Genomic DNA, 22,515 nt, shown 5'->3' on the forward strand with positions numbered 1-22,515 from the left:
AAAGGATGTTTATCATTTTTAGGAATTAACATGATCAGATCCCTATTAGTGTGTGATGGAAAAGATCACTTTTCTAGCAAATGTTCATAGAAGAGAAACAGGGGAGGTGCTATTCGATCTCGGAGGATCTTGTCGAATCCCCAACCCCCAAATCCATCTGACCTAGGTGTTTTGTATGAGGGAGCCCCCAAAAATCCATATTTAATTTCCTCCAAATGAAGTGGGGTATTTAATTTTTCTAATTGCGCATCAGAGAGTTGCGGGAGGGCAAGCCTCTGAAAGAAACAGGATGTGGCCTCCTCATCCTCCAGCTGCTGAGCATAAAGGTACTGAAAATAATCAAGAAAAACTTCACAAAGTCCATCCCATGAAATAATTTTTTGTGTTTTGTCTCGGGCCGCCGCAATATATCTAGCCCCTAATTTATGTTTTACTATATTGGCCAATAATTTCCCTGCCTTACTGTCATATTGAAAAAGTTGAAATTTATAATAAAACATAGACTTGACCATGTGTTGGTGAAGCAAGGCATTCAGGGCAGTCAAAGAGGTGAAAACATTTGTCCTGGCTTGTTCAGATCACCCTTATATCTGCTTCCTTTGCTTCCTCTATTAGCAAAACTAGGAATCAACTTCTTCTTATATGCTGATGACACAGTTATGCATTCCTTTTGCCAAATCAATTGAAAATACAGCTTTGACACTCTCATCATACATGAAGGCAATACAGCATGAACAGAAACAGCTTAATCTAACACTAAACACAAATAAAACTGAAATCGTATGGCTAGGAAGAAACTCCTCCACAGTTAATCTGCTACCCCTAGACCTGGGTAATTTCTAGATTACCCCCTCTGAACAAGTACGAGACCTAGGAATTCAGATCGATAAGAACATCTCAATGAAAAAGCATATACAGGCCAATATAGAACGGTGCGCTCGACTGAGAGCACCGTTAGTCCCCATTTGAACGCACGTTTTTCACACGCTATTATTACCCCTTATACAGTAAGGGGTAATAGTGCGTGGAAAATGCACGGCCAACCCCTCGAAACTAATAGCGCTCATCACATGCAAATGCATGTTGGTGAGCCTATTAGGTATTCACCCTCAATACAGAAAGCAAAATGGGGTAGATTTTTAAAGTTATGTGTGGGTGTAGATTTGTTCGCGCAACTCAAAATCGGAATGGCCTCAAAGGGAACTTTTTTTCCAGCCCCCTCACGTTCCCCTCCCTTCCCCTACCTAACACAACCCCCAGCCCTAACTAAATCCCCCCCCCCCACCTTTGTGCAGAAAGTTACACCTGCCTGAGGCAGGCGTAACTTGCGTGCACCGGCGGGCTGCCAGCGCACTATTCCCTGGCCCGGGGGCTGGTTCGGAGGCCTCGGCCATGCTCTGGAACACCCCTGGGCCAGCACCAAACCCATGGCCCCGCCCCAGGAATGCCCCGAATGCCGCGCCGCCCCGACACGCCCCCAACACCCCCCCGACACGCCCCCCAAGCAAAGCCCCGGGACTTACGCCCATCCCGGGGCTTTGCGTGTGCTGGCAGCCTATGCAACATAGGCGCGCCAGTGCACAAGTCCCCTGCACACGTAAATCCGGCTGGATTTACGCACGCAGGGCTTTTAAAATCTGCCCCAATGTGCGGCCAAGCCACAGACTTTAATTTCAGATGGCACCAGGCAAGTGTACAGAAAAGCAGAAAAAACTGCTTAATCACCACGTGCCCCAATGTGCGGCCAAGCCACAGACTTTAATTTCAGATGGCACCAGGCAAGTGTACAGAAAAGCAGAAAAAACTGCTTAATCACTGCACTTTATGGAACCCTCGCTGAACGACCTCCTGCAGTCGATCTCCTGCCGGCGCCATTTTCCGTACGAAAACGATTCGCGGCGGGAAATCGCTCCCGGACCCCCGCTGGACCTCCAGGAACTTTTGGCCAGCTTGTGGGGGGCCTCCTGACCCCCACGAGACTTGCCAAAAGTCCAGCGGGGGTCCGGAAGGACCTCCTGCCGTCCAATCGTGTTCGTCTATGGCCGCCGCCATTTTTCGGCGCCATTTTGGAAAATGGCGCCGGCTGAAGACAACAAGATTCAGGAGCAGGAGCCCGTTCCGGACCGCTGCCGTTCCGGACCGCCGCTGGACCCGCAGGTTATTTAACTCATTTGGGGGGGGTTCGGGAGGGTGGGGGATTTAATTTAAAGGGTCGGGGGTGGGTTTTAGGGGGTTTTAATGTGCCGGTTTTGCGATTTTTAGATTTTTAGATTTTTCACGATTTTTCACGATATTTTACCCCCCCAAACGGCAACAATACGATTCCCTCCCCCTCCCAGCCGAAATCGATCGTTAAGACGATCGAGGACACGATTCACATCCCTACAATCGGTTATTATCCAAGACTGTGGAGCCATGAAAAGAAAAGTGGAATATATTGAGAATGCTTTAAAACATTTACCTGCGAGTTTTAAACTTTCCAAGGGTGGTGGGAGAAATTCCACAAGTTACCCTCAGAGGATATTTCTTAGAAGTCCTTGACTTTACAAATGAATCTGCTCCCCCCTTGAATAAAGTATATTTTCTGCCTACTCGCTCAAATATGCAACATCAAGCTATTTCTATTGATTTGGGAAATTTTAACAGCAATGCTAGAACCTTCTGCTTATGAAATATCTGAGAGAGCTACACTACTCATATCTTTTTTTTTTTACTGAAAAAGTCCTGAGAATGCTAATGAAAAGTTACTTTAAAAAAATCTAATACCATATGTATGGGTCAAAAAATCAGGATTTTTCCTGATCTGATTAAATCTACGCAGAAAAGAAGAAAAGGCTTTCTGGCTTTGCGGCAAGAAACTCTAGCTATAGGTGTAACCTTTTTCCTAAGGTTTCCATGCAAAAGTATACAATAGAGATATTTCCATGCAAATGTATACAATAGAGATATTTCCATGCAAATCCAATAGAGATAATTATGTCTTTTTACTTCCGGAACAGCTGAAGAGTTTTGTAGATTCTAAGAGGGTACTACTGTGAAGTAGCAATATCTAGGTTATCTCATCCTATGATAGATAAGCAAGTCAGTTCAAGCTATGTCATTTCTTTAGAGTATTTTCTTTTTGATCTCCTTGTATATTTCTCCTCTCCCTCATTTATTGTGCTCTAATGGGTAAAATGTTGTGTGATATTCTTAAGATAGATATTTCCTAGATTTTTCTTTTGTTAGGTAAGTGCCATATTACTGTACAAAGTGGATGCTATGTTTGGATTTTTGAAAATTAATAAAAAGAAAATGAAAAAAAAAGAAAAAGCATATAAACAAATTAATTAAAACAGGATATGCTAAGCTGCGAATATTACATCAGTTAAAACCATTACTAACATTCCAGGACTTCCGCACTGTATTACAAACACTAAGGGATCGATTTTAAAAGGAGCGTGCGCACGTCCATGTGCACATGGTTCCCAGCACATGCACATGGACGCGCCGATTTTCTAACATGTGCATGCGGTGTGTACGTTATAAAATCCGATGGCCGCGTACACATGCATGCTGGATTTCAAAATCCGTGCATGCGGGGGGTGGGGGGGAATTTAACAAAACAATGCATGGAGATGTAATCGGGCCTTCCCCAGTTCCCTCTCAGTCCACTTCAATTAAGGAGTGGAGTGAGAGGGAACTTTCCTACACCTAACTGTCATTCCTCCCTCTTCTCCTCTCCTCCCCTCCCCTAAACCTCCCCTAACTATCCCTAATTTTTTTATTTTAATACTTATTGCTCCTCCTTCGCAGCTTGGAGTATCCTCTTTTAATTAATTTGTTTATATGCTTTTTCAGTGAGATGTTCTCATCGATCTGTATTCCTAGCTAATGGTGCTGTCCTGGTCTGTCCCCCATCCCGCCCAGACCATGCCCCCCGAGCCGTCCCTTTTCCCTGACACTTCTGCGCGTACTGGGGTTTATGTGCATGGCCGGGGCTGTTGTAAAATGTGCTCAGCGTGTGCAAGGCCCGGCCATGCGAGTAAACCCCAAAATTTACATGCATAGTCCTTTTAAAATCCAGGCTTAATTTTCTCAAATATAGATTACTGCAATTCCCTATTATTAGGCCTACCCTCTGGACTTATAAGATCCCTACAGTTACTACAAAATGCCTCTACAAGACTTCTATTAGGAGCAAGGAAATTTGACCATGTCGCCCCCTCACTGAGAGCTCTGCACTGGCTGCCAGTACAATCCAGAATCCATTATAAAGTACTAACACTAATTTATAACATCATCAACGAGAGAATACCCTGCTTGATAGGTGTGATTCTCCAAACCACAGCGAATATGAAGAACACAAAATAAAGGGCTACTAACTGTGCCTACAACGCGAAGTTCACAACTAACGCAAATAGGAGACCAAATGTTTTCCATAGCAGGCCCCAAGCCGTGTAATTCTCTTCCAGGCACATTACATCTGTTAACAGAAAGAAAGGGATTCAAATGTGAGCTGAAAACCTGGCTCTTCAAAAATGCATATGATCTAACATAATACATCAAAATGCAGAGAACCACATCATTAAAAAAACATACTCAATTCTAGAAGTATGAATGAGAAATAATGAGTGATGTAAAGTTTCCAAAGACAAATCCTTGACTAATATATAAAGACAATTGAAAAATCTCTAATATATGAAGACAATTGAAACTGAATTTATGTAGCACAAACAAACTACCATATAAACCATCAAGTTAACATGTTTTTAAATATTTAAGTGTATTGTTGACCTAATATGAATGTTGCTCTTGTAACTTGTATTAAATATTTTGTTGCCCTACAATATGAATGTTGTTATTTTAAACCGTTGTGATCTTCTTTTGGAATGATGGTATATAAAATGCTTAAATATATAAAATGCTAAAATTAATGTGGAAAAAACATGCATGTTAAGTCAAAAACTGTATTTTGCATATCAAAACAGCCCAAAATGAAAGGGCTGGTTAGCATGAGCAATTTCATCCCCCTAATCCCCCCATCAAGATCACTTCAACCCCAATCAGTGCCCTGACCCCTTAATCAATTTACCATCTCCCTCATATTCAGGGCCTGATGCCCCAATCCAGGCTTCTATCTCCAACCATCCAAGCACCAACAGCCAATATCTAGGCCCTAAACCCTGATCAATATACCTCTAATATCTAAGGTGAACAACTGCCCGGTTTTTGACCAGACAGCCTGGTTTTGCAATCTGTTGAACAGTGTCCGGTTACAAGGGTAACGGACACTGTAAAACCCATTCAGGCAAGGCCAGAGGGCCAATCAGTGGTGGCAGCCTAGCAGCGCTCCAATCATCTGCCGGTTTTCGGGGCTCGGTTTGACTCTCCTTCTGTTCTGCCACTCCCATAGCTGTGCTGTACTTGTTGCTACTTCGCGCTGTCCTCCTGGGAATTGCAGAGGAAGAGGAGAGTCGAACTAAGCCCCAAAGACAGACGGGCAGGCAGAATCTGCCTAAGAAAAAATCAACGCTCAATTTGAAAGGGAAAAAAGGGGGTCCACCCCCCCAAGTGTCTGGTCCTGCTCCATGGAAACGTTTTCAACCTTACCAATATCAAGGCCCCCCATTAAGTCTATTCCTGTCCCACAATCAAAGTTCTATACTCCCTCCCTCAATATTGAGTGAATCTACCCCACTAATGCATTCTGATATCTCCAACCCCTCCAGAATGTGTTCTTATCATTCCAGAGAATCCTGATCTTCATTGGCAGAAAGGATGTAAGACCTCTTCTGTCAGCACTGCTGAATTATGCTGCCTAGTGATGCTTCACCATGCATGACTATTAGAGACTTGCAAAAATAATGTACATGATAAGAAACAAAACTCTAGTATGTGTAGATTGCCTCTTAAAATCCCTCCACTAACTAGCCCAAAGTTAAAAGGCCTGATAGCATGAGAATTTCACGCCCCACTACACCCTCCATCACAATCGTTCTGGCTTCTGATCTAGACCCTGATCTCTTGATAAATGCTCCAACCTTCCATTAAGATTTTACCCCGATTAATGCCCTGAACCCCATATCCGTACCCCACGAACCTGATTCAGAATATGGCCACCTGATTAATGGCTCAAACCCTCATTGAGATTCATTCTCAATCAATACCATGACTACCAATACAGGCCTGAACCCCCTAACCAATGCCATAACCCCAATGTCCAGATCCTGCTGCCAATCAAAACCCCCAACATGCGATTCAGGATCTGATCCCCACGAAGGGTGGTGAAGCACCACCAGGCAGTATCACTTAACTGTTTACAATGGTACTGGCAGGAGGTTGCTGTGCCCATTTTATCAGTGAGATTGGAACATAATCTACAGGGGTAGGAAAGGGGTAAAGGGGTTAGACCATTCTGGATTGGGAAGGTTGGCCCAAACTTGAAGGTTGGCCTTTGATGTTGGTGAAACATTGATCAGGGATTGAAGCATTGATCATTGCAGAATCATAGCATAGATCAGAAGAGGGTCAGGCCAGAATATATATTTTTTTTTTGTTGGGGCATATATCAGTGGGTTGCGGCCTGGATCAGAGGTTGGATCCTCATTTGGGGGTTTGGGCCTGGGTGTTAGGAGGTCAGGGTATGAATTTGTGTGTTGTCTCCCAGATTTAGGTATTGGTTGGGGGCTGAGACGATTTTGATGGGGTCATAGCCATGGTCTGGGGCCTGGACCTTGGGTTGTTGTTGGGGCTTTGCTGATGGGTCAGAGCAATCATGCTGAGAACTAAACTTGAGAGAATAGGAATTTGTTTTGGGGGATCATGACCTGGATTGAAAGGGGCTGTGACAATGATTGGGGAAGCCAGGACCTGGATTAGAGGTTGAGGCCCTGATGTTGGGGTTGTCAGGGCATTTATCAGGGATTGGGTGATCTCTATGTGGGACTAGGGAGATGAAATCCCCCTTGCTAATTGGCCCTTTCACTTTGGGACCATTAGCATGAGGGGTTTTAAAATGTAGTGTTCCCACATGTCTATGGATTTGCATGCATGCTTTTTTGGCATACCTGTATTTTAGAGTGCATTCCTGCCTCTTTTTACAGTTGTAGTTTAGAGTGCAAGGAAAAAGCATTTTGTACATCATTTATGAAGTGGCATCTTAGCATACACAATAAAATATAGTACTATAATTTTATGTGCATCAGCATATAGGTAACTGATGGATTTTTTTAAAGTATCAATTTAAGCCTTCCTTCATTATGTAGTTTTCCTTCTGCCATTAGAAAGATTTGCCATTCTTAAATTTGTAATACGTCTGCATCTATCTGCACAGAACTTTCCGTAGAGATACCTGAGGTTGCACAATAGTGATGGAAAAGTCCATATGTGCCGACTCTTGCATTTTATTTTTAGTGGATACTTAATTTGTTCTACCAGAATCATTGTTGATAGCTGTTAATGCTAAGACAGTAGTGGTATCTAAATCAATAGCTTTCTGTCTTTCCATTGCACCTTCTTCCTCAGGATTATGGAGATATTTTATTGATACTGAATATATCTCTATACATATACTTTGGTCTCACTAAGAAAATAAAAAAGACACATAATCCTACCAATTGAGATGAATGTGTCCTTGTTATGTTATTAAACACTAGCGCTATTCACGACCTTTATAAAATAACTGGAATCCTTGGCAGGTTGTGTTACTTTTCAAAGGACTAACAGAAAAGATGCAGTTATTACAATTTTTTCTGTACTGGAATTTTTTTTAAAGATTACATGCAAGAGCTATTTCAGGTAAAGTAGGGAAGCTTTATCAGTCACTTTTTGAGCCTGTTCCATACGATGGGCCTCCATTTTCCTCCTCCTTCCCCTGCTGGCCCTGTTGCATGATAATTTCCAAAGGAGAACATCAGAAATGGTGTTAGGAAGACAGAATGAGCAAGGGTGGGGAGTTTGAAGATGGGAAGGATAGGCTGGGAAGAAAGCGGAGGACATCTAGTGGGTAAAGAGTGGTGGGAGTGGGATTGTGGAAGGAAGAGTATGGAGGCCGGAGTGTGTGTGTGTGTGTGTAGAGGGGGGGGGGGGGGGGTGGGTTGGGGCTGTGAGAAGGGAGAGTTTTGGGTTGCAGGACATGCACTTGTGACTGGGGAAATGTGAATTATGGTGTTGTTCCCTGGATGTGAGTATTGTTTTATCATGGCAGTACATTTGTTTTATGGAATTGTATATGTTTGATTCCACCAGAAAAGGTACCTGTGCCTTAAAAACACCAATAAACACTGATTTTTTTATACCCTCAAAAAAAAAATCCTTTATTGGCAGGAAAATACCTAGCTTTACAATTTATAAACTCCTAAAAATGAAGCCTTATTTACATTGGATCCTGACAGAAACTGGATTCCTAAATTATTTTTTTCTGTGCAAAATTTTCAAAATGTTCCGGATGTTTCACAAAACACTTAAGCCAAATGTAAAACATTTCAATATTTTAGGCAGATTATATCCTTGGTAGATCAGAAGTAGACAACTCTGGGCCTTGAGTGACACAAACAGATCTTGTTTTCCGGATATCCACAATGAATAGGGAAAGCTACCACTTTGGCACTTATCCCAAGTTATGAACAAGAAGGATTTCATCCATTCTATGGGATCTTTCCGGGTACTTGTGACTTGAATTGGTCACTCTTGGAGACAGGATGCTGGCCTTGATGGAAATTTGATTTGACCCACTATGGCATTTCTTGTGTAATATTCCTGAAACAGATTTGCATACAATTGAGACAAACATATCTCATGCATACTCATTGTGGATATCCTGAAAACCCCTGCTGTAGATGTTGAATCAAGTAGAAAGGGAATGTCTATGTCTTTTTTGAACCAGATCAGCTTGTTGCTTTTCTTACAAATAGGATAAAAGCAAGAACTTGGAGGAGGATCCCTAACTCCTTTAGGGGGGTCTGCATACAACAAACATTAGAATTGGAAGGTAGCGCACAATAGCTGCTGATTTTAATGTCTGCATTAAATACAGCCCCCAGACCCTACATACACACACTCATGTGAAGGAGTCCCAGTCATCATGCAATGGTGATAGGGGTGTGCATTCGTTTTGACCGCATATGTAAAACGCAACTTTTTTTTTTTAACTTAAAAAAGTGATGAGGCGAAAACGATCGGATTTCCAACTTATTCAACATAGCTATGTTGAATAAGTTGGAAATCGCGATCGTTGATCCTAAATAAAAATTTAAACCCCTCACCCTCCTTAATCCCCCCCCCCCAAGACTTACCAAAACTCCCGGGGAGTCAGGACGCCATTCCTGTATTCCTTTGCGAGGAGCACGTGACGTCCCCCCAAGCTGGCCAAAAGTTCCGTTTGGGTCCAACGAGGGTCCTGGAGTGGATGCGCGGTGAATCACGTGACGTCCGCGTCACTCCGACGTGACGCCGACGTCACGTGCTCCTCGCAAGGGAATACAGGAATGGCGTCCTGACTCTCCGCTGGACCACCAGGGAGTTTTGGTAAGTCTTGGGGGGGGGGGGGGGATTAAGGAGGGTGAGGGGTTTAAATTTTTATTTAGGGAATCGGTGCACGTATGGACATAGATTCAACTTATGGAATTCTACATATGTCCATATTGACCGAAATTGACCCCCCCTTTCGACTTATGGACTTATGAACATAAACTTTTTGTCTGCACATCCCTAAATGGTGACACATAGTGGCTAGATTATTAGAGCCCATGATTGCAAGTTTCCAGAAGGATCCCTGGTGCATGGCCCCCTGGCAGAGTCCTGTCACTGTGATGAATGCATAAGATAAGTTGAGATGGGATGTATAATAGAGCCAAAAGAAGCAGGAGGAACTTGCTGGGTTGATAAAAATTTTCTCACAGAAGCATTGGCATTACAGCATAAACTTTCAAATATTTTGTTAACACATATAACTGATGTTTAATTATAAGTCAAAGTAATCTCAGGTTTCTGCTGGAGATGAAAATGGGGGAGGGAAATTTTGAAACACTATGGAGCAGAAAACCAAATTTTAAAAGGAAATTCCCAGTGGAGTTTCCTTTTTTAAAATCCTATGGCAGGCCAGTGTTGCAGGGATTATTTCGTACATGGGGTAAAGAGCATGTGGGAATATATACACCTTATTGTGCTCACACTAACCCCACCCCCGGTGTTACCCCTTTTCCTTACATTGGGGGTGGGGGTGAGATTTTTTTTACAGGGGTGTTTTATTGACCTGCAGAAATCCCTTTGGAATCTGTCCCCATAAAGTGCAGAGGGATAGATTAACAAGAATCTAAAAGTTCCTGACACTATTTTCTTGTAGCTGCTGTGATCTATATTGATTGTGGTCTGTGGTGCATTTCCTGGACAAGAGATAAAAATCAGGGAAAAAACCGTAATGTTTTTTAAATGGAAAAGTAGGATAACTGCTCATAAGATTAACTTGTTTTTGTACCTTAGGAACAGAAGCTTGTGTCAAATTGTACAGATGAGCTGATAAGTAAAGTTCCTTCAGGTCACAGAGTTTTACAACTTTGCTTTTTTTTTTTTTTTTTTTTTACAAAACCTAAGAAAAGAACCCATTGAGCTTTTAATGAGTCAATTTGCCTCTAATCAAAAAATAAGAATTGTGTATGCTGCTTGCATTCAGATTGGAGGAAAAAAACTCAGAAACTAACTGCTTTGCCTCAGTAATTGATTGGTAGCAGTGAAATGGAAAACTCCCAGCCATCTAATACTATGCAAGAAAGCTAAAACTGATTAGTTTGGTCGTGGTCTATGCAGGCATTCTGGGCATTTCTACTGCAGTTCTGCAGCCGACGCTATTGTGCATTCAAACCCCGAGTTTCATGAGCAAGAAGAAAGAGAGCACTTTTATGAAAACTATGGCAGAAAGAAAACAAAATAGGCCGAAGTTTCTTATGAAACAGTTTTTTTTTTTAATGTTTTCATAACAGAATGAGTTTAATTTTCATATTTATTTCATCAGACATTGCAATCATATTCACAAATTGTAGCTTAGTATTTCAGCATCTTGTTTAAAGCAAGTTTAGGTTCTGTTTTCTTTTGTGCTTGAGACATGTTGCCTATTTAATTCAAGTGAGGCAACAATAAATGCTCTTTAATTTACCTTAACCTTATGCTAACCCTCTCCATTCTTGTTTTTGTTTTCTGTTAGTGACCATAACACTATATATCTTTATGCATAATATTGAAAATATGTATTTTCTCTTATGATTAAAAGTATCATTTAACTCCAATTCTTTCCTCTCTCTAATGTTCACTCATTGCTTGCAAGCCATTGAGACAGGGGTAGGCAAGCACCAATCTACTCAAGTGTTCAGGATCTATGCAAATTTATCTCATGCTTATTCATTAGGCTTATCCTTACTGTACATTCCCTATCCCTATATTGATAACACTATTTTTTTTTTAATTTATTTAGATTTTTGCTGGTGGGGCTGCTAAAGATTTGGGACTTGTTCTGACAGTTGAAAGAAGAGAAGGTCAAAGCCCTACTCAACCTCGAAGGCTGCAAACATCCATTGGCTCCATGTTTCTCAGATGGCTGTATTTGCTCCGAGTTGACAGAGCATCTCTGGTCCAAGGCGAGCCTCACAGCTGCATTGGGCAGCTTTGCAGGATGATTCACAATGGCCCAAACCCTGACCAGTGCCAGTATAGATGGTGGAGCAGTGCCTGTTCAGTTGGGGAAAGTCACATCGGGGTTACTTCCGATGGGGAACGCTGGAAGTAGCGCGAGATCAGTGCTGTGTAAGTAGAAGACTAGGAGGCACAGAGTTGTTCCTCAGGGAGCAAACTTCCAAGGTATAAGCCACACACTGGGAAAACTGAGACACTGGATTCCCGGTGTGCCTCAGTTCAAAAAGTCATTGCTTCTATTCTGCAAGATAGTGTAGTAATTCAGCATAAAATTGGGAAATTTTAGGACTTAAAAAGATTGGGGGAGAGGTGAAATGGTGGGGTATATTATTTAGTGTGTGTGTGTGTGTCTGATAAAAAAAAGCAAGTCAAGGTAGTTAATTCTAGTGTCTGACTTTCCCTCCCTCCCACTCCTAGCTCATCCTTTGATTTATAGGGTAGTGACACTTTCACATTAAAAATCAATCAGGCTTTTATCTGAAACATAGGACTGCCCCAGCCCTTATCAAGAGTTTAATTATCCCCTTGCAGGTCACTACCAGATTAACAGTGAATAAACTTAAAGTACTCTAATTTACATATTGCTACTCCCTTAGCAACCTAAATTTAACTAAGAAAGCAACAAAATGAAGATGAAGGCAACAAGAGGGGGGGGGGGGGGCTTCCAGTCTTTTGCATCAAGTGTTACATGTATGGTTTTTTTTACCCAACAATGAAAGGTTGTATGTGTGCACAGGGCCATAGCATCCATAGTGCAGTGTTGCATAGGCACCACCAACTTTATAGGCTGTCACCCCCCCCCCCCCATAAACACACACATAAACAAGGCTTGCCAACTGTTCAGATTTTTTCTAGATTGTCAGGATTTGTGCTTTTGTGTCCAGAAGCCAGAGACCTTACTGAAAAACTGGAAATTGAAGATACCTCCCTTCGAACCATGCGCTGTTGAGCGACTGTTGGCTTTCCTCTTTGTTTTAGTTTAAAAGCTGCTCTATCTCCTTTTTAAAGGTTAGCACCAGCAGTCTGGTTCCACCCTGGTTAAGGTGGAGTCCATCCCTACGGAAAAGACTTCCCCTTCACCAAAAGGTTCTACAGTTCCTTACAAAACTTGCACCTTGCACCATCATCTCATCCACACATTGAGATTCTGGAGCTCTGCCTTCCTCTGGGGACCTGCACGTGGAACAGGGAACATTTCAGAGAATGCTATCCTGGAGGTTCTGAATTTCAACTTTCTACCTAAGAGCCTAAATTTGGCTTCCAGAACCTCCCTCCCACATTTTCCTATGTCATTGGTGTCCACATGTACCACGACAGTAGGCTTCTCCCCAGCACTGTCTAAAATCCTATCTAGGTGCATGTGAGGTCTGCCACCTTCGCACCAGGTAGGCATGTTACCAGGTGATCATCATGCCCACCAGCCACCCAGCTGTCTACATTCCTAATAATTGAATCACCAACTGTGATGGCCAATCTAATCCTTCCCTCCTGGGCAGTAGCCCTGGGAGACACATTCTCAGTGCGAGAGGACAATGAACCACCTGTACAGCAGGTCCTTGCTACAGGATCCTTTCTTACTGTACCAGGTTGATGCTTTCTGATCATGAGACCGTCTTCCTCCAAGACAGCACCAGGCCTGCCAGTCTGAAATTGGGACTTGGCTACTATGTCCCTGAAGGACTCATCTATATCTCTCTGCCTCAGCTCCTCCAGGTATGCCACTCTAGCCTCCAGAGATCGGACTCATTCTCTGAGAGACAGGAGCTCTCTGCATAGGATGCACATGTACAACTTCTCATCTGCGGGTAAAAAATCATACATGTGACACTTGATGCAAAAGACTGGGAGGTCCCCCTCTTGCTGCTGGACTTCTGCCTTCATCTCAAATTTGTTCAGTTCCTAGTTAAGTTTTAGGTTGCTATGGGATTAGGAATGTGTCTAATTAGGGTCCTTGAAATGTATTAGTGTATTCACTATATATCTAGTAGTGGCCTACAAGGGAATGATCAAACTCTCAATAAGGTGTGGGGAATTCATGAAGTGAAGTTAAAAGGCTGATTTTTTTTTTTTAGTGTGAAAGTGGCACCTGCCTATAAATTAAAGGATGAGCTAGGGGTGGGTGGGAGGGTTGGGAAATGCAAACACACTAACTTCTGTTTATTATCTGCCTTACTGACTATTTAAAGCACAAACACACTAAATAATATGCCCCAATAGTTTACTTCTCCCCACTACTTTTAAAAAATTTCCCAAGCAGAACTTACTGATTCCTTTCAGCCACTTTTCAACCTTTTTACTTAGGTAGATACACTGTTCCTAGCTTATTTCTAGCTTCTGGCTACCTTTTTCGTTTTTTTTTTTTTTAAATACAAGCACACTACCTTTTGCTTATTAGCTGCCTTACTGACAATTAAAAAAAATAAACACACTAACTTCTGTTGTTAGCTGCCTGATTGACTATTTAAAAATAAACACACTAACATATGTTTATTATCTGCCTTACTGACTATTTAAAGCACAAACACACATACGCACTAAATACTATATCCCAATAGTTTACTTCTCCCCAATACTTTAAAAAAATATCCCAAGCGGAACTTACTGATTCCTTTCAGCCACCAGTAAGGTGATCCTCTCCTCTGAGTGCTGCTGCATGCCTTGGTGCCTAATCCTAGGGCAACACTTATTGCCAGGTATAGCAAGAGTGCAAGGCAACAGGTCACACATAGCTCTTATATTCCACTATCTTTTTCATGGTAGCACCTCTGTCGGTAACAAAAAAAACAGAGACAACAGTTCTGCCTCTCCAGCCTAACTGCCAGCCCTCAATCATTCTCCTTATTGCCATTCAAATATAGACAGAAGTATAACTCTCAGTACATTTATCCTACTGGTCTTCCCCCAATAGAGCTGCTGCCTACCCCTGCCTTATCCAGTTGCCACCAGTGTGTTATCAGAGAGAGGTAGGCATACGTAGCATTATGGCTGGCTCAGATGTCACTGGTGAAAAGGATATACCTTGGCCATCACCGCCTGCATATGAGTATAGCACCAAATCAACAGGTCTTATAGGGAATATGCCCCTTAAATGCAAAAACGTTGGCACAGGTGGGATGTAAAGAAAAAGAGGACCCTCAGAGCTAGACAAACTAAATTGGATTGTGATACATTACAGGAGGACCTTGCAAGACTGGAAGATTGGGCATCCAAATGGCAATGAAATTTAATGTGGACAAGTGCAAGGTGTTGCATATAGGGAAAAATAACCCTTGCTGTAGTTACAAGATGTTAGGTTCCATATTAGGAGCTACCACCCAGGAAAAAGATATAGGCATTATTGTTGTGTCCGTCACTGCTCGATGCCCTCACTCCGCCCTCTTTACCTTTGTGGCGACTCCCTCCAGGACTGATGGACAGTTAGCAGCCGCGGCGTCTTCTTGCCGTCTCCTTCCGGCATCCCTGGACTGGCACGACACTGTGGATCCGCCATGTTCCTGATGACGTAGGGCACACACGAGCACTCCAATTGATGTACCAGCAAGGGCGCGAAACTCGGGGGCGTCCCCCTGAGATGACATCATCCACTTCCAATATAAAAGGTCTCAGTATTTGCTAACACATCGAGTTAGCAAGGGTTTCGCTACCTAAGCTACTCTGCCTCCTCGGACTTACCAGAGTATCCGCTCCTCGGGGGCCTCTCTCTCTTTTCTTTATTTCAGATTGCTGATAGGAACCGGAATGTGCTCCTCGAGGGCCCATGTTTCTGAACACTCTGAAGATTCTCTACTGCCTGGAAGCTATCGCAAATACAGACATTTGTGAGTTATCTTTATTTCAGCTTGCCGATAGGAACCGGTAGTCGCTCCTTGAGGGCCATTGTTCCTGAACACTCTGAAGATTCTCTACTGCCTGGAAGCTATCGCAGATGCAGACATTTGTGAGTTACCACCGCTCTCTCAGAGCTTTCCCTGGAACTAGGTACTAGCTCCTCGAGGGCCTAACCCTTTCCAGCTACTGAGCTTCTTAAGATCTTATGTGAGTTTGTCATCCAGTTCTGGATATGAACACAGCATACCCTGTCCACTCACTATCTATAGTTTCTCCACAGCTCTGCCCTGGGATTGCTGTTCCAGTACCTGAGGGACTTCAGCCCTGCCGGGCATATCAGCTCACTACTGCCAACTCTGGTGGTTCTACTAACCTGTCTAATAAAAGAACTATCTGTGTCTGTTTCCTACCCAAGCCTAGCCAGTGGTACCTCTCAGGATATCCTCCTGGGGGCACAGTCATCTGCCATCGGCCCAAGGATCCACCTTTCTACATTCCTCTACAGCTGAGTGCCCTCTCCAGGCACTCCACTGTTAACATATTGCTACTCCCTCTCCTTCAGGAGTCTTCAGCAACAGATTCATGACAGATTGCTACTCCACAGTCTAAACCCTAACAGATTGTTTACTACTCCCTCCACAGGAGTCTTACCTAACAGATTGCTAACTCCTCCTTCCTCAGGAGCCGTTTCATAACAAGATTGCTAACTCCCAACAGGTTCACAACTGATTGCTAACTCCTCACGGAGAATCATAACAGATTGCTAAGTCCTCCCCTCTGGAGGAGGATCGATAACAGATTGCTAACTCCTATCTGATTGCTCCGCCCACCAGGCATCAGATTGATAACAGATTGCTAACTCCAGTGGATCCGGCTTTAAATTGGAGAAGCAGTACTCCTGGGAATCCATCTTAAGGTATGAGATGTCAGTAACCAATGGACCTGGCACAGCTCTCCGCTTTGCAGGCTATACTGGTCCTGGCTCATAGCATCTCAGAACAGCAAAAAGCATTGGAGAATCTTACTGCAGCATTCCATCAACTTCACACACAGAAGATACAAGGCACAGCTTCTACCCAAGAAGTTCAGTTACAGGAGGTAACTTTAAAGACTGCTGTTCCACTGGCTGCTCCTATTCGCTTCTCTGCAGAACTCCAGAAGACGCGGGGCTTTTTGAACCAGTGCAGCTTGCATTTCACCTTACAGCCATCATTGTTTCCCACAGACCTATCTAAGACCACCTACATCCTGTCATACTTGGATGGCAGAGCCTTGTCGTGGGCATCTACCTTGTGGGAATGCAAGGACCCTATTTTGCAGGACATAGAAGGATTTATGGACTTGTTTAAATCCGTTTTTGATGACCCTGCTCGTACGTCTGTTGCCGGGTTTGCTTTAGTGGACTTGAAGCAAGGCAACAGAGCATTGGCTGAATTTGCCATAGAATTCAAGACTCTTGCAGCGGAACTTCCCTGGGTCCCCAGCTGTCTCTTCTGCAGAGGCCTGGATACCCACTTGAAAGACGAGCTGGGCGCTCGCCAGACACCTGACTCGCTGGAAGAATTGATAGCCTTAGCTACTCAGATTGATTGTCGGCTCTGAGACAAGGTGAAGGAACTCCAGCCTAAGGTGTTATCTGGGTTGAAACAGGCCAGTATCCCTGCATCTCAGTTGGATTGTTGGCTCCGAGACAAGGTGAAGGAACTCCGGCCTTAGGTGTTAACTGGGTTGAAATAGGCCAGTACCCCTGCACCTCGGATGGGTCCAGCAATTCCTACTGTTGATACAGATGCACTGATGCAACTTGGTCATAGTCACTTGACCTCAAAGGAGAGAAGATTCTGGAAGAAATGTGGCCTGTGCATGTATTGTGGAAAGCCCAGCCATGATGTCTCTACATGCCCCATTCGTCCGAGAAACGGACGGGCCTAAGTCCCACGGGAGGACTATTCTTGGGCCATACTGCGTTATCTCCTCCACTCTCTCGTTCAGTCTCTGTGACCTCTGAACCACGCACAGTTCGAACCTCTGCCCTGTTGGACTCAGGGGCAGGAGGCAACCTTATTCTCAGACATCTTGTGGGAAACCTGAGGAGTCCCTTCAACAAATTTGAAGATCCATTATTGCATCACAACTTGAAGTGGGCATTGGACGTTCCTTACATCTCCACTTCTCTTGAGGATCTTAATGACATCCACAGTCGTTCTACACTTGGCTGCTGATATTCATAGCGGTTGCTATGTTTGCCATGGCTAGATGGTGCTCTACATCTTTACCGTCTTCACGGACTATAATTTAGAGATATCTGCTACGATTGTTTCACTCGGAAGTCATGTCTGAAGCATTACAGCACTTTTAGTTCCGAAGAAGATATCTCTAGCTACCAGCCTGTTTGATTTTTTTGGTGCTACCACCATCTCTCTTCCAGCAATTCTATGGAAGAGTTATCCAGAAGTGGGTTTTATATGTACCCTTAGAAGTGGGGTTGGACGTACCCCTACATCTCCACTTCCACATAAGGTTCAGAGACGTCATAGCAGGGAGATTGCTGCTGTGTTCAACACTTCATCCAGTTACCTTACTGAAGAAGTTATCCTTAGAAGTGGATTTGGGCGTACCCCAACATCGCCACTTTCACTGAATGTTCAGTGATGTCATAGCAGCTAGCTATTGGTGCTGAAGTTAACATCTCATTCCGTTACTTAGTGAAGAGTTACCTTTAGAAGTGGGGTTGGACATACCCCAAAATCGCCACTTCCACTGAAGTCTCAGTGGCATCCTTAGCAGTTAGCTATTGCTGCTGAAGTTAACATCTCATTCCGTTACTTACTGAAGAGTTACCTTTAGAAGTGGGGTTGGAGGTACCCCAACATCGCTACTTCCGTTGAAGTCTCAGTGGCGTCCTTAGCAGTTAGCTATTGCTGCTGAAGTCAACACCGCATCCAGTTCATTACTGAAGAGTTACCTTCAGAAGTGGGGTTGGACGTTCACCAACAGCACCACTTCCGTTGAAGTCACAGTGGCATCTATAGCAGTTAGCTATTGCTGCTAAATACTACCATCCCTCATCCAGCATCGTCTACTGGAGAGTCATCTTTAGAAGTGGATTTTGGACATTTCTTCAACATCACCACTTCCACTGAATTCCTCAGTGACGTCCACTACAGCTCTACCCATTGCTGCTGATATCATCAATAACACTCTGAAAGATTCTTCCAAATCTCAAGATCCATCTGTCACCGTTGCAGAAGACAGATTAGAATTCAAGATCAAAGAGATTCTGGATGTTCGCAACCGAGGCAAGACATTTGCATATCTTCTGATTTGGGAAGGCTTCGGCCCCGATTTGATCACTTGGGAGCCTCAGACCAACATCTTGGACAAAAAGATGCTTCATCAGTTTCACCTCGTGCATCCTTTGAAACCTAAGCCTGGTACCCGAAGAGGAGATCACCCTTTGAAGGGGGTGTACTGTTGCATCCGTCACTGCTCAACACCCTCACTCCGCCCTCTTTACCTCTGTGGTGACTCCCTCCGGGTCTGATGGACGGTTAGCAGCCGCGGCGTCTTCTTCCCATCTCCCTCCGGCGTCCCCATACCAGCACGATGCTGTGGATTCGCCATGTTCCTGATGATGTAGGGCGCGCTTGCTCACATGCTCTGATTGATGTACCAGCAAGGGTGTGAACTTCGGGGGTGTCCCCCTGAGATGACGTCATCTGTTTCCAATATAAAAGGTCTCAGTATTTGCTAACACATCGAGTTAGCAAGGGTTTCACTACCTAAGCTACTCTGCCTCCTTGGACTTACCAGGGGTACCCACTCCTCGGGGGCCTCACTCTCTTTTCTTTATTTCAGATTGCCAATAGGAACCGGTACTCGCTCCTCAAGGGCCCATGTTCCTGATCACTCTGAAGATTCTCTACTGCCTGGAAGCTAACGCAGATACAGACATTTGTGAGTTATCTTTATTTAAGCTTGCCGATAGGAACCGGTACTCGTTCCTCGAGGCCCATGTTCCTGAACACTCTGAAGATTCTCTACTACCTGGAAGCTATTGCAGATACAGACATTTGTGAGTTACCACCGTTCTCTCAGAGCTTTCCCTGGAACTAGGTACTCGCTCCTCAAGGGCTTAACCCTTTCCAGCTACTGAGCTTCTTAAGATCTTATGTGAGTTTGTCATCCAGTTATGGCTATGAACACAGCATACCCTGTCTACTCACAATCTATAGTTTCTCTACAGCTCTACCCTGGGATTGCTGTTCCAGTACCTGAGGGTCTTCAGCCCTGCCGGGCATATCAGCTCACTATTGCCACCTCTGGTGGTTCTACTAACTTGTCTAATAAAAGAACTATCTGTGTCTGTCTCCATACCCAAGCCTAGCCTGTGGTCCCTCTCAGGATATCCTCCTGGGGGCGCCATCATCTGCCATCGGCCCAAGGATCCACCTTTCTACATTCCTCTACAGCTGAGAGCCCTCTCCAGGCACTCCACTGGTAATGGATTGCTACTCCCTCTCCATCTGGAGTCTTCTGCAACAGATTCATAACAGATTGCTACTCCGCAGTCTAACCCTAATAGCATCTAACAGATTGCTAACTCCTCCTTCCTCAGGAACTGTTTCATAACAAGATTGCTAACTCCCTAGCAGGTTTACAACTGATTGCTAACTCCTCACGGAGAATCATAACAGATTGCTAACTCCTCCCCTCTGAAGGAGGATCGATAACAGATTGCTAACTCCTATCTGATTGCTCTGCCCACCAGGCATCAGATTGATTACAATCATAGTGGATAATATTTTAAAATCGTCGGCTCAGTGTGCTGCAGCAGTCAAAAAAGCAAACAGAATGTTAGGAATTATTAGGAAGGGAATGGTTAATAAAACGGAAAATGTCATAATGCCTCTATATCGCTCCATGGTGAGACCGCACCTTGAATACTGTGTACAATTCTGGTTGCCGCATCTAAAAAAAGATATAGTTGCGATGGAAAAGGTACAGAGAAGGGCAACCAAAATGATAAAGGGGATGGAACAGCTCCCCTATCAGGAAAGGCTGAAGTGGTTAAGGCTGTTCAGCTTAGAGAAGAGACGGCTGAGGTGGGATATGATAGAGGTCTTTAAGACTTTAAGGTCTGAGACTTTCAGGTTAAAGCACCATTCTTAAGATTTTAACTTGTTCGCTCTATGGTAACAATACTTTTACCGGCCTTTCTTCTTTCCAGCTTGTTGCAAGCTTCCAAGTTCTCTCCCCCTGTTGATTGTAACTTTGACTTATTCCTACTTATTGTTATCTTTCGTTTACGTGAATTGTTACTCTAGTTTTTCCCTTTGTTAAACTGTAAACCGATCCGATATGGTAATTTACTATGAAGGTCGGTATAAAAAACTGTTAAATAAAAAAATAAAAAATAAAAGATCATGAGAGGTCTTGAACGAGTAGATGTGAATTGGTTATTTACACTTTCGAGTAATAGAAGGACTAGGGGGCATTCCATGAAGTCAGCAAGTAGCACATTTAAGAATAATCGGAGAAAATTCTTTTTCACTCAACGCACAATAAAGCTCTGGAATTTGTTGCCAGAGGATGTGGTTAGTCCATTTAGTGTAGCTGGGTTCAAAAAAGGTTTGGATAAGTTCTTGGAGGAGAAGTCCATTAACGGCTATTAATCAAGTTTACTTAGGGAATAGCCACTGCTATTAATTGCATCAGTAGCATGGGATCTTCTTAGTGTTTGGGTAATTGCCAGGTTTTTGTGGCCTGGCTTGGCCTCTGTTAGAAACAGGATGCTGGGACCCTTGGTTGACCCAGCATGGCAATTTCTTATGTTCTTATGAACTACAAATCCCAGCAACCTTTGCTGATGACATAAGAATCCATGTGTCAAAACTGGTGTGGAATTTCTGAGGGAAGGGAGGGTGGAGACTCTCAACTCACTATCTGAAGTGATTGCAGGTGTTTTGATTCAGAGAGGGGTACAGAGTTAGAGAAAGACTGCAGTGTTTATTGGATATGTGAATACTGAAAGGGAGAGTGAATAGCAATGTGCATTGAACTGTGCTAACTAAATGCTGAGTTTAATCCTGAACATTGCCAAGGTGCAGAGTAATAGATAAACTACAATGCTTGTTGGAATTATAAGTACTAAATGCTGGGTTTATTCCTGTACTCTGCTTAGACAGTGAGAAAGAAAACTGCAGTGTTCTTTGAACTATGCTAACTGAATGCTGAATTTGTTCCTGATTACTACAAAGCCCTAAAGAGAGAGAGAGAGAGAAAAAACTGCAGCATTTAAGGAACTGTGACTACCAAATACTGAATTTGTGTACTGACATTTTCAAAACATAAAGAAAGAGAAGGTACTGCAGGGGGAACATAGAATCGAAGGTAAGAGATGTGTTGAAAATCTCTTTAAAGACTGGTCTAAGGATGCCTTTCTACAAAAGGCTGGGGATTACCTGCCAACTGAATGATATTCCGGAGGGCACATTGTAACTGAGGACTAAGATGGGCAGCATGGTTTTCCTTGAAATACAATGTCTGGACATGCAGGCCAATCATTTAGCTGATGCACCTTTCATGCTGCCTGGCTCTTAGTCCAGGACAGTGATGTGGTAACATCCTATCTGCTTCATGGTGGCTGACATAGGCATGTGGGCTGCTTGTTTGCCATCTTACTGGGGGAAAAGGCCAGGGGGTTGACTTGAGAGACTAATTTCCTGCTCTCTCTGGCATTTCTGCTGCTGTTTTGTGTGGAAAAAAGGTCTCTGGACTAGTACCAGAGGCCTCTCCTGAAGCCAATGCTAATGGACTGTTTGTAAGGTAACTCACTTCCTGTTTTGAAACAAAACACAAATCCTTACCATACAAATTAAGAAAATTGTCCACAAAATGTAAGCATATTTGATGGGAGGAAAAGACCTCAGATTACAAATGAAGTGCTTTAATTCAAGCAAACAGCAATGTAAATTCAGTCATAGATCAGAAAAACCTCCAGTATTAGTGATGTTGTATATA

The sequence above is a fragment of the Rhinatrema bivittatum genome, chromosome 1 (assembly GCF_901001135.1).
Source record: "Rhinatrema bivittatum chromosome 1, aRhiBiv1.1, whole genome shotgun sequence".
Lineage (NCBI taxonomy): Eukaryota > Metazoa > Chordata > Amphibia > Gymnophiona > Rhinatrematidae > Rhinatrema > Rhinatrema bivittatum.